Source organism: Trachypithecus francoisi, unplaced genomic scaffold (assembly GCF_009764315.1).
Source record: "Trachypithecus francoisi isolate TF-2019V2 unplaced genomic scaffold, Tfra_2.0 Lachesis_group2, whole genome shotgun sequence".
NCBI lineage: Eukaryota > Metazoa > Chordata > Mammalia > Primates > Cercopithecidae > Trachypithecus > Trachypithecus francoisi.
In genome coordinates this window covers 91,765,840-91,780,447 of record NW_022681465.1, presented here as the reverse complement: position 1 = coordinate 91,780,447, position 14,608 = coordinate 91,765,840, and the positions used below count along the sequence as shown (strand labels likewise).

The window sequence follows — 14,608 nt, the reverse complement described above, 5'->3', positions numbered from 1 at the left end:
GGATTAACAAAAGGCTAGAAAATGAAGGTGGAAAGGAATTTATAGCCACATGTCAACAGCGTGGACAATTTCCTAATGTGCATCTCTAATTAAACATTGGAGTATTAGCTTATTAATTAATTCAACACATATTCATTGAGTATCTCTGCCAGGCAAGAATCTGGGCACCAGAGTTACAAAAGTGAATGAGGCACATTTTTCTTCCTTAGGGAGCCTAGAAGGAAATATACAATTAACTACAGTCGTTATTTCTCACACTACCAAGCAAAAGAGGTGAGGCTTATCTGTTTCTCAATGTTGTTTTCTGAGGACACATAAATGAAGAAACGTTAACTAGAAAAAACAAAATTCATATTCACTGTTGGATTGTCTGCACAATATTGTCATCAGTAATACAGGACTTGGACTGAGTGTGACATTGCCAATTTCAGTTTGTAATTTCTTCATACTCGCAAGTGATAATTTTGTAATTTCTTTTGAGGAGCAAAACAATAAAAACCATCAGTACAAACTCAGGGTATCCTTGGTGCTAGAGAGCTCTATTACACAATGATTCCTTACACTGTGTGAAGTATGAAAGTTCTATAAAAAGATTTCTCCACAATTCATTTTATAGTAGCCCTGTCAGTAGGTTTTATTAACTCTACTTTTCTGTTGAAAATATGGAGTCTCAGTAATTGTGATTAAGTTAGTCATCCCAGGTTATAAAAACAACAGTTTCAGAAGGGTCTTGAATGAAATATCTTCTGCCTTTCAATCCAGGGACGTTTGTACTATACCTCAACAAGGACTAATGCAAGGACCAAATGTAAGGGCTAAACATGGAACATCACAGCTATCAAATTGATGAGAGAGGCCTTATCACTTCTTAGATTGCTCAAGAGGATGATATGAGCACAATAATGGCCCCCAAAGAGGTTTATGTTCTCATCTCTGGAATCTTTGAATACGTTAGTTATAGGACAAAGGAGAGTTAAGATTGTGGATGGAATTAAGATTACTAATCAGATGATCTTAAAATTGGGAGATTATCCTGGATTATCCTGGTGGGCCCAATTCAATAATTTAAGAGGTAGGCAGGAAAAGAGAGGGAGTTGTGACTAAGGAAACTAAGGGGCAGTAGTCAGAGGGATATGACATTGTGTTCTTTAAAAACGGAAAAAAGGGCCACAAGCCACAGAATGTGGATGATCTCTAGAGCGGGAAAAGACAAGGAAAGAGATTTTCCCCCAGAGCTTCCAGAAAGAAACTCAGCCCTATGAACCTCTTGGTTTTAGCCCACTGAGACTCATAGGACTTCTGTCCTATGGAACTGTGTGATGATAAACTTTTGTTGTTTTATTCCACTAATGGTAATTTGTTAAAGTAGCAGTAGGAAACTTATCTGCGTGGTGGCTGTTAGAGCCTGATTTACAGCTCTCTACCTTCAGAGCAGACAGTGTGACTGGGAGCTCCCTGTTATCACCAGGTGGGGATGTTATAGGTTAGAACAATAGTTTATTCAACTGTTTATTAATAAACATTTATTGCACATCTACTTGGTACAAGGCACTGTTCTAGACCAAACAATAAAAGACATAAAAAGTCTTGCCTTCATGAAGCTATTATTGTAGAAGGGGAAAGATAATAGGTAAAACGCATCATGTATTAGATAGCGATAAGTGATGAGGAAACTGTAAGGAGATAACAGTGATAGGAAGCTGTGTGTGTGTGTGTGTGTGTGTGTGTGTGTGTGTGAATGTGTATGTATGTGTATATGTGTGCATATGTATATTAGGTTTGTAAATTTTAGATGGGGCTTCTAGGGCAGGTTTACTGAGAAGTTGATATGTAAATAAAGATCCGACCACTTCTTTTAGGAAGGAAGAAACAGCCAGTGGCTTTCTGTCCCAAGCAAAAGAAATGCAAAGGCTCTGAGGACAGAGGGTTCCTGGCACTGGAGGGATGGGAGATGGTGAATAGGTGAGAATGTAGGTAAAAATTCCAGAGTGCCAGGTTCTTTTAAATAGTAGCTTATATTCACCCTCAGGCCAAGCCTTGGAGCTTTTCTCCTCAGCTGGTGGTTCTTGCTGTTTTATTAAAAAAATTATCATTTGTACTGCAGAGAAAAATCAGACCATTTTCAAAGGGCAGCCTAAGGGAGCTGGAGGCAGAGAGTATCTGAGAGTGTTTCAGTGCTGATAACCATTTTATGGATCAGTCATTTTAATTAATAAGGAGAATGGGGGAAAGTGATGCAAACAATATAAGTCCCGGTTGGCATTTCCTTGAATGTTGAATACCTTTTACTTTTCAAAGGGTAAGGAGTTTGGTTAGTGACTGGAAACAGGCAGAATTGGGGTTGCTCTAAACTCAACCAGCTGGTCACAGAGTACTGTTGGCAAAGGCTGGCCTCTTTTTCTTGCTTCACATGGCTCATATTTAATATAATACTGCAGAATAACTTTGATCTCTCTGCCTTTAGACAGAAGTCACCACCACTATCCCCTTAAAACTGTTGGCTAGCATTTCTTTAAACAAGCAGGCTGCACAGAGCACCTTATGTGACTCCAGCAGGGGAGGAAGGGAGGAAGTTGTGAGGGTTGGACACCCAGATCCAAGAAGGAGGGAGAAGTAGGTAGAAGGACCAGCCGATTGGCAGCAGTAGGCTGCAACAGCCATACACTTGCCCTGGGAAGTGGGAAATAGGGGGGGATGACAGAGCTTGGTTTTTCACACAGCAAAGATCTATGACAGCGAGAGAGAATAGTAATGGAGTAAACCGAAGGAAGAAATAAGATGCCTCCAGAGGGATATGGCAGCTTTAAAACATGGCCTCAAAATCCTTTGACACTCCTTCCATCAAGAAATGGGGTCTATGTCTCTTCCCCTTGTATCCTCTTGTGACTGCTTGACCAATAGGATGGGGTAGAGGTATCTGTTTCTGGTGCAGACTTTCGGAAATGGGTCACTTCTACTTTCTGTTTCCTGAGAGGCTCACTCCCAGAACCCAGCCACCATGCTGTGAAGAAGCTTCACCTAGCCCACAAAAAGGCCCATATGGAGAGGAACCTGCAGTCAGCCATGTGTGAGAGCCATCTTGGAAGCAGATCCTTCAGCTGGTCAAGCAATTCCAGCTGACATTACATGGCACAGAGATGAGCTGTGCCTGTTGAGCCTTCCCCAAATTGTAGATTTGTGAGAAAATGAAATCACTGCTGTTACTTTCAGCTACTAAGTTTTAAGGTAGCTTGTTATATGTGAACAATTGTAATGAGGTGCATTTTAGGTGACCAGGAAGGAGAAATATCAGGTTTCATGCAATACTGAGGTTGCTTTGTTATTCAGGTATATAAAATATAAATCTATGATTAAAATCGTTTAACCACTTAGAGTTTTTTTATTCTCTCCTTTGAAAAATGCACATATACCAACCTTTTGAATACAGTTTCAAGAGTCTGAATACCTTCTACATCCATCCGTGGGCATAGACTCTAAGAGGAGAACCTCTGTGATCAGAATCTCTCTTCACTACTGTGTTATAAAGTGCAATTTGGTGTAAGCTTAGGGAAGGAAGAGGGAGAGGACACTGGACTTTCTGTTGTTAGACTTGTATTTTATTCCAATCCTTTCATAGATTTGCTCTTTGATTGGAGATAAAGTGTAAAACCTCTCTATGTTATATTCTATATCTATATGATATTCTATATCATAATTTCTTGGATGGTAAAATGTGGATTAAAATTCTGTCCTTTCTTTCCTCAAAGGAATGTTGAAATTTAAAAAAATAAAAAAGAAGTGAATATGCTTGGAAAAGTCGTATCTTGCCCGTAAGAGGTATACAATGAATATTTGTTGAATTTTTAGCTGTTGTTATGGATAGGGGATTACTTGATTAGGTTTCTCTGGTGTTATGACATAGATACTTATTTTCATCCATGGTTCCTGGCTTCTAGCTCCCATAGTCCTTGTTATACTGTTGGGGCACTTTCGGCCTCAGGAAATGGAATCTTTCTCTCTAAGCTTCTCCTGTCCTCCTTTCACTTGCCCAAGGCAGGACTCTAATCTGATTGTTGGTCAAAATACCCTCATTCCAGATCATGTCCTATGCAGGCACATGGATGAAACTGGAAGCCATCATCCTCAGCAAACTAACACAGGAAGAGAAAACCAAGCACCACATGTTCTTACTCACAAGTAGGAGATGAACATTGAGAATACATGGACACGGAGAGGGGAACATCACATACCAGTGAGGGGAGGGAACTTAGACGATGGGTCAATAGGTGCAGCAAACCACTATGACACATATATACCCATGTAACAAACCTGCAAGTTTTGCACATGTATCCTGTTTGTTTCTTTTTTTAAGGAGAAATAAAGAAAAAACCCCAAAAAACCAAAATACCCCCATTCCAGAAAGAGTCCTGCTCTATACCTAAGAGGAAGGAATGCTACACAGAGGGGCCAAGAAAAGTCTAAGTAGATAGACATTGATGGGTTTAGATCATGCACTTTTTGTCCAATCACATTTCTACATGGTTGTCAATAATGTCTATGTAATGAAGCCTCCATAAAATCCTAAGAGGATTGGGTTTAGGGAGCTTCCAGATAGTTGAACACGTGAAGGTTCCTGGAGGGTGGTGCATCTAGGGAGGACACGGAAGCTCGTGCCCCTTCCCTGATACCTCACCCTACACATCTATATCCTTTGTAATATACTTTATAACAAACTGGTAAGGGTAAAAGTATTCCCCTGAGTTCTGTGAGCTGCTTCCAATTCCAGTTAACTGAACCCAAAGAAGGGGTCATGGAAACCCCAACTTGAAGTTGGTTGGTCAAAAGACATCAGACTTCTGACTGGTGTCTACAGGTGGAAGCATCTTTGGGACTGAGCCCTCAACCTATGGGATCTGATATTATCTCCAGGTAGATAGTGGCAGAATTGAATTAGAGGACACCCAGCAGGTGTTCACTGCTTGATGTGTGGGGGAAAAACTCCACACTTTGGGTAACAGAAGTCTTCTTCTGTGTTGATGACTATTGTGGTGGTGGCATGAGAGTAGAGGAAAAACATGGTTTGAGAGAACTTTTCCTGACACAGAAGCCCAGACCTTTAAGGGCAAGGTTTTGTCCATAAAACAATCCTGGAACAAGGTCCCCAGGAAACAAGCACCAAAGGATATAGAAGTGGAAAGAGGGGGTCAGTTAGACATGTCTGTCCCTGTCACCCATATTACTTTTTACCCTCTGTTATCCTGAGTTTTATAGTCAGTGTAGGGGAACTAGGAGAAACAGTAGCATGCAAAGATTGGTATCAATTTACACCAAAACAGAACACTGCCCATGAGCACAAGGAATTGGAAACAATATACACAAAAGTCTCACAAAATAGAAAAGAACATGGACACTGGCTCTAACATTGACGTCACTGGGATAGAAAGTCTATTTACATTGTTGCTTATGAGGTCAGCAAAACATTTCAAATAGCAGCTTCTTGGCTGCCTGCAGTGGGTCGGCAAATGTGAAATAAAACATGAAGGGCAGACCTGACTTATGAACAGGATGTTCCAAGTTTCCTTCTTTGCTTTCTTCTGTAACAGATCACCTTGTCCTTGTTACTGTGTCAGTAGATTTTTATCATCTCAGATGAAAGAATCCCAGTGTTGGCCAGGGCAAATCCAAAACACAGGTGATGAGAGGCAACACCCAATGTTAAAACCTGATCCACTGTGATTATTTTTCCTTCGCATTGTGAAACTGTAAGGATGAGAATGGGCAGGAGAGTAAAAGCAACAATCATGTCTGGGTGGACTGAAGGCAATTTAGTTTCTATCAGACATGGTGACAGTGATCAATGCATCACAAAATCTAAAACAACAGATGCCAAGCACAAACTGTGTCACAGAATCCCTGATCAAAGATATCTACCATATGTTTAGCTTTCACATCAATGTATGTCAAGTCAATTTTGAACTAGAAGACTTTAGATATACAGTTCAGTACCTCTTTCTCCTTTTCTTCCTCTTTTTTTCTCCAAGAAGTTCCCAGAATCTGAATTTAATCATTATTCAGATTTGGCTATATCTGCGTATAAATACATTGCTTGTGACAGATCCAGTGAAAGTTCATGCGCATGGCTGCCCCTGCCCAGTGTTGCTCTGGCTTTCTGCCCATCAGTGCTGGAGCTGGCAGAAACACCCTGCAGAGGGACAGAAGCAAGTGACCTAGAGGGGCCTGAGAAGAGTCTTAGGAGGGTAATTACAACACGTGTTTCTTCCTTTTGGGAGTATCTAATTGGGTTCAGTGTAAAGGCAGCTCACTGTCAGGCACATGGAAGAGACTCTGAGTTAGAATGGTTGAAGTGTGGTCACAAAATATCCATGAGTGCATTAAATCCATAAGGATTTATTAGGGTCTCTTAAGCATTTGATTCCTTTTAAGGAAATCACTGCTAATAAAGAGGCACACAGCTTAAGAAGCTGAAGCAGAGTGAACAAAATTGACTTATAGCTCATAGGTAGAGAAAGCAGAATTCTTAATTAGTCATTTTTTTTAAAAGCATGTACTAAAGGGAAAATTGTTATATATTGTTTTCCAAAGTTTCTTTGGTCTAGGTGTTGTTTACCATTTTAATTACAGATTTATTATTTATTTTGTATAATATATAACTCAGGAATTATTATTTAATTTTTCCTCTTTTCTTGCATTGGGCTTGGTGCTGGGGAAACAGAGACAAATTATGCAGAGTGTTTGCTTGTTGGGAATTCACAGTCTGGCAGCCTGGTGTAGTCATGTGGACAGACAACTACTGTGCAATTTGATGAGGGAGACAGAAGGCAGGGCAGTGGCACAGGTGGAAGTGCCCAACTAGGGTACAAGGAATTGAGGGGAGGCTTGAAAGAGAAAGAGATCTGAGAGCTGTATCTTCTTAAAAAGTTGGTATATTCCAGGTATATGGAAATAGGATTGGGAGACAGAGGTGGACATTCTGAGAAGGGGGAGCAGTAGGTACAAAACACAGAAGTGGCAATAGCATTATGGACTTGGGGACCATTGGTAGGTTGACAGAATTTGAGCACAAAATGTTAGACCAGAAAGACTGAGAAATGATGCTAGAGAATAAAGTAGGACACAGGCCATGGAATGACTTGTGGGCTGTACCAGAGGCAGCCTTGGAATTTATGAGAGCCTTGGAAGGTTTTTATGGTAAGTGTTGCCAGTGCCCCTCTCATATTTCCTTGGCAGTCACTGTTACTGTACAAGACAACAGCTATGAGTCTCAGAGACTACAAGTTTGCAAGACTGTAATGAGGCAGGCCCAAAGAACCAGGAGTTAACATCCTTGAGAGCATCGCTCAGACAATGATGCAGAAATCGCTCAGATTCTTCACCCCTGGTGAGGATGAGCCTGCAGCAGGTTTTATATAATATCTCAGAGGTTCCCTGTGACATTGAGTCTCGCCTGATCACAGCAGTTGTCTGGTCATTCACACACCAGTATTCTTCCTTCCCATACTTGCCATTCTTGCATACCCTCCTACATTTTGCTTCCTGGGATCCCTTCTCAAAAAACTACTCGTGCTTAAATTCTTTGCTCAGGCTCTACTTCTGGTGGAATCCAGTCTGGGACAGGTTTTTGGCTTGTGGAGGAACAGTGTCAATGAAGGTGGAGTCTGGATGATTTTCATGAGAATGCAAGTGAGAGTGGAAGATGTCGGTTCAATTTAGAAAGTACAGTTCATTGCAATTATGGCCAAGCTGGATGTATTCTGGGAGACAGGGAAGGACTTTTCGATGATTCAAGGTTTGGGTTCATTGAATGGTGGAATCCATTAAGCAAATTACGGAATACAAGAAGGGGAATAGGATTTTTGGTGCAATATATGGGATTTGGATTTGATTATGCTGAATGTAAGATATTTCCATGGACAGTGGAGGCATTAGAGAAGAGAACTAGTTGGGAGACCCTAGTTTGGAAGCTGAGCATCAGTCCCTAAGTAGTGGTGGAAGATGTGGGTGTGGCTGTGGTTGCTCAAGCTGAGTGTGGGGATGGGGAGTAGGAAGAACCCAACAAAAACAAACTTCTGGGAGTACCGACCTTTAACAATCAAATACATGAGGAGGAACTTGCTACAGTGAAGGAGTGATCTGCAGGACCAGGCAAGGGCCAGGGGAGAGATGTCATAGAAGCCAAGAAAGGGAATAGTGTCAGGAGGAGGGAGGAAGCAAACAGAGTGAAAGACTGCAGAGAGGCTTGGCAAGGTCAGACTTAATGCTCCCATTGGATTTGGAAGTTGAGTGGTCCTTGTTGTGTTTAAGAAGTTCATACTAATTTGGATCAATTAGAAAAGTAGTAGAGATTTCCTCTACTTAAGACATTTAGTTTTATTACTTGAAAAATAGGCTAACCAATAATTGCCGAAAACAGGGATTGCTTTAATGAATACATAAGAATAATTTCTAATTATAGGTAAGCATGATTTGAGTGACCATACTGAAAAATGCTACCCCTCTATTTATGTGATTTGTATGAAATTCGGTGCTTGGGAAGCTTCAAGTTTGTACATCTAATGAGGTAAGGGTTTTTCTTTTAAGCTAGTTGCTATTTTTTAGTTTCAAGTTGGTCCCTAGTTCTGTCTGAATTATCACAGGTTTTAATTTCATGTTGCCAAAAGATAAGGTTTCATACTATAGCTGATGCGCCTTTGAATTTTTAATAACAGTTCTATTTTCTTTATACTATTTAGTTATTTGTGGTTAAGAATGTGGTCTGTAGAGTTAGACTGCTTAGCTATTGTAGTAGCTCCAACACTTACTCTTTAAGATCCCTGGGTAGGTACTTTGCTTCTCTGTGCCTTGACTTCCTCATCTGTAAAATGGAGAGAATACAACTTTTTTTCAAAAGTTAATTCTTTTTTTTCTTTTTTTTTTTTTTATACTTTAAGTTCTAGGGTACATGTGCATAACATGCAGGCTTGTTACATATGTATACTTGTGCCATGTTGGTGTGCTGCACCCATCAACTCGTCAGCATCCATCAATTCATCATTTATATCAGGTATAACTCCCAATGCAATCCCTCCCCCCTCCCCCCTCCCCATGATAGGCCCCGATGTGTGATGTTCCCCTTCCCGAGTCCAAGTGATCTCATTGTTCAGTTCCCACCTATGAGTGAGAACATGCGGTGTTTGGTTTTCTGTTCTTGTGACAGTTTGCTAAGAATGATGGTTTCCAGCTGCATCCATGTCCCTACAAAGGACGCAAACTCATCCTTTTTTATGGCTGCATAATATTACATGGTGTATATGTGCCACATTTTCTTAATCCAGTCTGTCATAGATGGACATTGGGGTTGATTCCAAGTCTTTGCTATTGTGAATAGTGCTGCAATAAACATGCATGTGCATGTGTCTTTATAGCAGCATGATTTATAATCCTTTGGGTATATACCCAGTAATGGGATGGCTGGGTCATATGGTACATCTAGTTCCCGATCCTTGAGGAATCGCCATACTGTTTTCCATAATGGTTGAACTAGTTTACAATCCCACCAACAGTGTAAAAGTGTTCCTATTTCTCCACATCCTCTCCAGCACCTGTTGTTTCCTGACTTTTTAATGATTGCCATTCTAACTGGTGTGAGATGGTATCTCATTGTGGTTTTGATTTGCATTTCTCTGATGGCGAGTGATGATGAGCATTTTTTCATGTGTCTGTTGGCTGTATGAATGTCTTCTTTTGAGAAATGTCTGTTCATATCCTTTCCCCACTTTTTGATGGGGTTGTTTGTTTGTTTTTGTAAATTTGTTTGAGTTCTTTGTAGATTCTGGATATTAGCCCTTTGTCAGATGAGTAGATTGGAAAAATTTTCTCCCATTCTGTAGGTTGCCTGTTCACTCTGATGGTAGTTTCTTTTGCTGTGCAGAAGCTCTTTAGTTTAATTAGATCCCATGTGTCAATTTTGCTTTTGCTGCCGTTGCTTTTGGTGTTTTAGACATGAAGTCCTTGCCCATGCCTATTTCCTGAATGGTACTACCTAGGTTTTCTTCTAGAGTTTTTATGGTATTAGGTCTAACATTTAAGTCTCTAATCCATCTTGAATTAATTTTCGTATAAGGAGTAAGGAAAGGATCCAGTTTCAGCTTTCTACTTATGGCTAGCCAATTTTCCCAGCACCATGTATTAAATAGGGAATCCTTTCCCGATTTCTTGTTTCTCTCAGGTTTGTCAAAGATCAGATGGCTGTAGATGTGTGGTATTATTTCTGAGGACTCTGTTCTGTTCCATTGGTCTATATCTCTGTTTTGGTACCAGTACCATGCTGTTTTGGTTACTGTAGCCTTGTAGTATAGTTTAAAGTCAGGTAGCGTGATGCCTCCAGCTTTGTTCTTATGACTTAGGATTGTTTTGGCAATGTGGGCTCTTTTTTGGTTCCATATGAACTTTAAAGCAGTTTTTTCCAATTCTGTGAAGAAACTCATTGGTAGCTTGATGGGGATGGCATTGAATCTATAAATAACTTTGGGCAGTATGGCCATTTTCATGATATTGATTCTTCCTATCCATGAGCATGGTATGTTCTTCCATTTGTTAGTGTCCTCTTTCATTTCACTGAGCAGTGGTTTGTAGTTCTCCTTGAAGAGGTCCTTTATATCCCTTGTAAGTTGGATTCCTAGGTATTTTATTCTCTTTGAAGCAATTGTGAATGGAAGTTCCTTCATGATTTGGCTCTCTGTTTGTCTGTTACTGGTGTATAAGAATGCTTGTGATTTTTGCACATTAATTTTGTATCCTGAGACTTTGCTGAAGTTGCTTATCAGCTTAAGGAGATTTTGGGCTGAGACAATGGGGTTTTCTAAATATACAATCATGTGCAAACAGGGACAATTTGACTTCTTCTTTTCCTAACTGGATACCCTTTATTTCTTTCTCTTGTCTGATTGCCCTAGCCGGAACTTCCAACACTATGTTGAATAGGAGTGGTGAGAGAGGGCATCCATCCCTGTGTTGTGCCAGTTTTCAAAGGGAATTTTTCCAGTTTTTGCCCATTCAGTATGATATTAGCTGTGGGTTTGTCATAAATAGCTCTTATGATTTTGAGGTACGTTCCATCAATACCGAATTTATTGAGCATTTTTAGCATGAAGGGCTGTTGAATTTTGTCAAAAGCCTTTTCTGCATCTATTGAGATAATCATGTGGTTCTTGTCTTTGGTTCTGTTTATATGCTGGATTACGTTTATTGATTTGTGAATGTTGAACCAGCCTTGCATCCCAGGGATGAAGCCCACTTGATCATGGTGGATAAGCTTTTTGATGTGCTGCTGAATCCGGTTTGCCAGAATTTTATTGAGGATTTTTGCATCGATGTTCATCAGGGATATTGTTCTAAAATTTTCTTTTTTTGTTGTGTCTGTGCCAGGCTTTGGTATCAGGATGATGTTGGCCTCATAAAATGAGTTAGGGAGGATTTCCTCTTTTTCAATTGATTGGAATATTTTCAGAAGGAATGGTACCAGCTCCTCTTTGTACCTCTGGTAGAATTCAGCTGTGAATCCATCTGGTCCTGGACTTTTTTTGGTTGGTAGGCTATTAATTATTGCCTCAATTTCAGAGCCTGCTATTGGTCTATTCAGGGATTCAAGTTCTTCCTGGTTTAGTCTTGGAAGAGTGTAAGTGTCCAGGAAATTATCCATTTCTTCTAGATTTTCTAGTTGATTTGCATAGAGGTGTTTATAGTATTCTCTGATGGTAGTTTGTATTTCTGTGGGGTCGGTGGTGATATCCCCTTTATCATTTTTTATTGCATCTATTTGATTCTTCTCTATTTTCTTCTTTATTAGTCTTGCTAGCAGTCTGTCAATTTTGTTGATTTTTTCAAAAAACCAACTCCTGGATTCATTGATTTTTTGGAGGGTTTTTTGTGTCTCTATCTCCTTCAGTTCTGCTCTGATCTTAGTTATTTCTTGCTTTCTGCTAGCTTTTGAATGTGTTTGCTCTTGCTTCTCCAGTTCTTTTAATTGTGATGTTAGAGTGTCAATTTTAGATCTTTCCAGCTTTCTCTTGTGGGCATTTAGTGCTATAAATTTCCCTCTACACACTGCTTTAAATGTGTCCCAGAGATTCTGGTATGTTGTATCTTTGTTCTCATTGGTTTCAAAGAACATCTTTATTTCTACCTTCATTTCGTTATGTACCCAGTAGTCATTCAGGAGCAGGTTGTTCCGTTTCCATGTAGTTGAGTGGTTTTGATTGAGTTTCTTAGTCCTGAGTTCTAGTTTGATTGCACTGTGGTCTGAGAGATAGTTTGTTATAATTTCTGTTCTTTTACATTTGCTAAGGAGTGCTTTACTTCCAATTATGTGGTCAATTTTGGAATAAGTGCGATGTGGTGCTGAGAAGAATGTATATTCTGTTGATTTGGAGTGGAGAGTTCCATAGATGTCTATTAGGTCTGCTTGGTGCAGAGATGAGTTCAATTCCTGGGTATCCTTGTTAACTTTCTGTCTCGTTGATCTGTCTAATGTTGACAGTGGAGTGTTGAAGTCTCCCATTATTATTGTATGGGAGTCTAAGTCTCTTTGTAAGTCTCTAAGGACTTGCTTTATGATTTTGGGTCCTCCTGTATTGGGTGCATATATATTTAGGATTGTTAGCTCTTCCTGTTGAATTGATCCCTTTACCATTATGTAATGGCCTTCTTTGTCTCTTTGGTCTTTGATGGTTTAACGTCTACTTTATCAGAGACTAGGATTGCAACCCCTGCTTTTTTTTGTTCTCCATTTGCTTGGTAGATCTTCCTCCATCCCTTTATTTTGAGCCTATGTATGTCTCTACATGTGAGATGGGTCTCCTGAATATAGCAGACTGATTGGTCTTGACTCTTTATCCAGTTTCCCAGTCTGTGTCTTTTAATTGGAGCATTTAGTCCATTTACATTTAAGGTTAATATTGTTATATGTGAACTTGATCCTGCCATTATAATATTAACTGGTTATTTTGCTTGTTAGTTGATGCAGTTTCTTCCTAGCCTCAATGGTCTTTACATTTTGGCATGTTTTTGCAATGGCTGGTACTGGTTGTTCCTTTCCATGTTTAGGGCTTCCTTCAGGGTCTCTTGTAAGGCAGGCCTGGTGGTGACAAAATCTCTAAGTATTTGCTTATCTGTAAAGGATTTTATTTCTCCTTCACTGATGAAACTTAGTTTGGCTGGATATGAAATTCTGGGTTTAAAATTCTTTTCTTTAAGAATGTTGAATATTGGCCCCCACTCTCTTCTGGCTTGTAGAGTTTCTGCCGAGAGGTCTGCTGTTAGTCTGATGGGCTTCCCTTTGTGGGTAATCCGACCTTTCTCTCTGGCTGCCCTTAAGATTTTTTCCTTCATTTCAACTTTGGTGAATCTGGCAATTATGTGTCTTGGAGTTGCTCTTCTGGAGGAGTATCTTTGTGGCGTTCTCTGTATTTCCTGAATTTGAATGTTGGCCTGCCCTACTAGGTTGGGGAAGTTCTCCTGGATGATATCCTGAAGAGTGTTTTCCAACTTGGTTCCATTTTCCCCCTGACTTTCAGGAACCCCAATCAGATGTAGATTTGGTCTTTTTACATAATCCCATACTTCTTGCAGGCTTTGTTCATTTCTTTTTCTTCTTTTTTCTTTTGGTTTCTCTTCTCGCTTCATTTCATTCATTTGATCCTCAATCGCTGATACTCTTTCTTCCAGTTGATCGAGTCGGTTACTGAAGCTTGTAGATTTGTCACGTATTTCTCGTGTCATGGTTTTCATCTCTGTCATTTCATTTATGACCTTCTCTGCATTAATTAATCTAGCTGTCAATTCTTCCACTCTTTTTTCAAGATTTTCAGTTTCTTTGTGCTGGGTACGTAATTCCTCCTTTAGCTCTGAGAAGTTTGATGGACTGAAGCCTTCTTCTCTCATCTCGTCAAAGTCATTCTCTGACCAGCTTTGATCCGTTGCTGGCGATGAGCTGCACTCCTTTGCAGGGGGAGATGCACTCTTATTTCTTGAATTTCCAGCTTTTCTGCCCTGTTTCTTCCTCATCTTTGTGGTTTTATCTGCTTCTGGTCTTTGATGATGGTGACGTACTGATGGGGTTTTGGTATAGGTGTTCTTCCTGTTTGATAGTTTTCCTTCTGACAGTCAGGACCCTCAGCTGTAGGTCTGTTGGAGATTGCTTGAGGTCCACTCCAGACCCTGTTTGCCTGGGTATCAGCAGCAGACGATAAAATATTGCTGAACAGCGAGTGTACCTGTCTGATTCTTACTTTCGAAGCTTCCTCTCAGGGGTGTACTCCACCCTGTGAGGTGTGGGGTGTCAGACTGCCCCTAGTGGGGGATGTCTCCCAGTTAGGCTACTCAGGGGTCAGGGACCCACTTGAGCAGGCAGTCTGTCCCTTCTCAGATCTCAACCTCGGTGTTGGGAGATCCACTGCTCTCTTCAAAGCTGTCAGACAGAGTCGTTCACGTCTGCACAGGCCTCTGCTGCTTCCCCTTTTGTTGTTTAGCTGTGCCCTGTCCCCAGAGGTGGAGTTTACAGAGACAGGCAGATTTCCTTGAGCTGCTGTGAGCTCCACCCAGTTCGAGCTTCCCAGTGGCTTTGTTTACCTAC

The 14,608-nt window shown here is 40.4% G+C and overlaps 1 protein-coding gene across 5 annotated transcripts in view; it reads left to right on the top strand.

Annotated features, from left to right (window-relative positions):
* PDE4D (phosphodiesterase 4D) overlaps positions 1 to 14,608 on the top strand; it is a 1,626,844-nt gene that overhangs the window by 150,049 nt on the left and 1,462,187 nt on the right. Inside the window, exon 1 of one of the 5 annotated variants that reach the window (XM_033179635.1) lies at positions 8,495 to 8,557. The exons of the other annotated variants lie outside the window; for them this stretch is intronic. The gene's annotated coding sequence lies outside the window, so the exon portion shown is untranslated. Of the gene's footprint in view, positions 1 to 8,494; positions 8,558 to 14,608 lie in introns of those variants that run through there. 5 annotated transcript variants of the gene reach the window in all.